This window comes from Lipotes vexillifer, unplaced genomic scaffold (assembly GCF_000442215.2).
Source record: "Lipotes vexillifer unplaced genomic scaffold, Lipotes_vexillifer_v1.1 scaffold921, whole genome shotgun sequence".
Lineage (NCBI taxonomy): Eukaryota > Metazoa > Chordata > Mammalia > Artiodactyla > Lipotidae > Lipotes > Lipotes vexillifer.
Window position 1 is genome coordinate 418869 of NW_006787800.1, and position 2753 is coordinate 421621.

The 2753-nt window shown below is 34.8% G+C and overlaps 1 non-coding gene across 1 annotated transcript; it reads left to right on the forward strand.

The window, feature by feature from the left end:
* Window positions 1-808: 808 nt before the first annotated feature.
* TRNAE-UUC (transfer RNA glutamic acid (anticodon UUC)) lies at window positions 809-880 on the forward strand. The gene has a single exon. It is a non-coding gene; the product is annotated as a tRNA-Glu (tRNA).
* Window positions 881-2753: the final 1873 nt, after the last annotated feature.

The following is a 2753-nucleotide window of genomic DNA, read 5'->3' on the forward strand; positions in this document are numbered from 1 at the left end:
GAGATCCACCAAGGGGACGGAAAACCCTGAAGACTAATACCGCATGGAGGAGGCCTTGTGGCCTCAAATGACACACTCTCCAACCACATTGGGTAAATTTCCTCCCTGTACTATTCTTACTCATTGGGAAAAATCAGCAGCTAAATGACTTTCTTGCTCAGGTTACTGGGTAACTTCTAGGGAACATTTGAAAAGGCTTGACTCTTCTAGTAATTTTGCAAGTAAGATGTGAATAATCATCATTCCATGAATTAATAGTTTTCTGGAAAAAAATTTCAGTGGCCAAGTATTTTTGAGAATCACAAGGCAAGGCAAAACTTAACAGGAAGTATGGTTGTAGTAAAGCTTCTCAGAGCTTTTAAGATGCTTTTGCTCACGTTTTAACAATGCACAGCCTTCTTTGACCAGGTCCCTATGTTCTCACAGCATTTTTAGGGGCTGCTTTTCTACAGATCATATTTTGAGAGGCTAACCAGAAATGGTAATGGATCTTCTACGTATAATAAAAGCAAAAGCCAACTTGGATGCAGATATATGTTACATGGAAAGTACCATGATCCCAGATAAGGAGAATGGTTTTATGAACAAGTTCAGAAACATTCTCAAGCTCTTGTAGGAGAGGCAGCTCATAAGAGGACTGGACAGAAAACCTGGAGGTGATTTGTGGTCCTGTTTCCATCTTATAGTTTACAGGATATTCAACAAAATCACTTCTGTTGTGAGCCTGGGGTCATGGGTCACTCGTAAAATGTCTGTCTTGCTGTAATCACAGTGCTGGCACAGGAATTAAAAACATAGTGCAGGGAATTCCCTGGTGGTCCAGTGGTTAGGACTCAGTGCTTTCACTGCTGTGCCCCAGGTTCAAACCCTGGTCTGGGAACTAAGATCCCACAAACCGCATGGCACAGTCAAAACAAACAAACAAAAGACAAAGTGTATGTGAAAATATCTTGTAAATCAGAAACTACTGTGCTAAATGTTTTCTCCAAGTCTAGCCAGTGCAAGTGTCAAACAGGCTCAGTACTTAATAAATGTTGCTGCTTCACCAATCACTGATATCTTAAATTGTCATGATGTTGGCACAAGTTATCCTTATGTGAGATCATCATAACTCTACATAGCTTTTAAAAGAAAATTTGTATAAGCTCAATATAGAATACTAAAGAACAGATAAAAACATAGTACTAATTACATGTAATTATACCAATCCAATCATTTTACATATGATTTATCCTGGAATTGTTAAAAAAGAGTTCATAGGTTTCACCTAGCACTAAACTCTGCATTTTCCCATGTTTCTATATAACCCTCATAGTAACTAGAAAATATTCTAATGTCTTATGCCATATGATTAGCCATTTCACTGTTAAAATAACTTTTATTGATTGATTATTATGTGTGAAACCCCAAGATAAATGCTTTATTTATATTATCTTTAATCCTCACTAAAGCCTTATGAGTTTAATATTATTATTATTTCCATTTTATGGATTGCAAAATTGAGGCTCTGAAAAGTTATATAAGATCTTATAAGTTATATAAGGTTTCCTAAGATCACACAGGTAGAAAGTGACAGAGCTAGACTCCAAATTAATGTCAGTTTGGATTCAAATTGTTCCTAATTTTATTTTAAATATTTCTTTAATAAATGCCTTTTCATGTAGTTCTTTATTATTTTTCCTTGTAATAAATTTCTTTCTAGTATAAATTCCTGGAGATGGTTTTACTGGCTCAAAAAAAGTACATTACTTTGTATCTCTTGATGCATATTACTGTACTCAAATTACAATTTATTTTAATTCAAGATCCACTGAACTTTTATTAGTCTTGATTTTATAATCTGTAAGTCAAGTGTTTAATTTTTTTCTAAGAGGAAACAACAGAAGGAATACTGATATGTTTTAACTAATAAGAACACTATATACAGTATTTAAACATTACTATACAAATTTCATTCATACATTCAATCAACAAATATTTTGCAAACATACTGAGTGCATGGCATCAATTTATAGCAAATGTATTTATCCATGGGCATTCTGAAATTGTAATATTCCTTTGTAGATTCCAGTGTTTAACCATCCTGTTTTGTGAAATTTTCTATCTTTCTACCCTTTTCTATTTCTTTCACTCTGATTAAAATTTTTTCCAGGTGGGAGGTGGAGTTAGAGAACAGCAGATAGTATTTTCTAAAAGTAATTCCCATCTAATTAGAGGAATATTTCTCAATCTATTCTATGGAAAACTCGTTCCATGGAAAGTTATGTGAAGAAAGGATTCATTGTCAAAGTTTGGGGACTCTGCAAAATGTACCCTCTTTTAGAGTCAATTGACAATTAGCATCTGAAAGCCCAAAGAAAGCCTTTAAAAAATAGATATAGTTCAGTTTCTTTAATTCAGAGTTTCTCAAACATATTTGACCATAAAACTCATTTTCAAGAGCGTCATCTGACACTAGTGCTACCAGCGAACACTTAACAGCAGCTGCAGCTACAGCCCATTGACTTTAAAAGCCAATTCTAGCATCTCCCTCCCTCCCACCCTCCCTATCCCACCCCTCTAGGTGGTCACGAAGCACTGAGCTGCAAGAGGGAAGAGATATGGGGACATATGTATATGTATAACTGATTCACTGTTATAAAGTAGAAACTGACACACCACTGTAAAGCAATTATACTCTAATAAAGATGTTTAAAAAAAAAAAGCCAATTCTATTCCACTGTATAGCAGGAATTGCTGAGAAATCTGGGAAC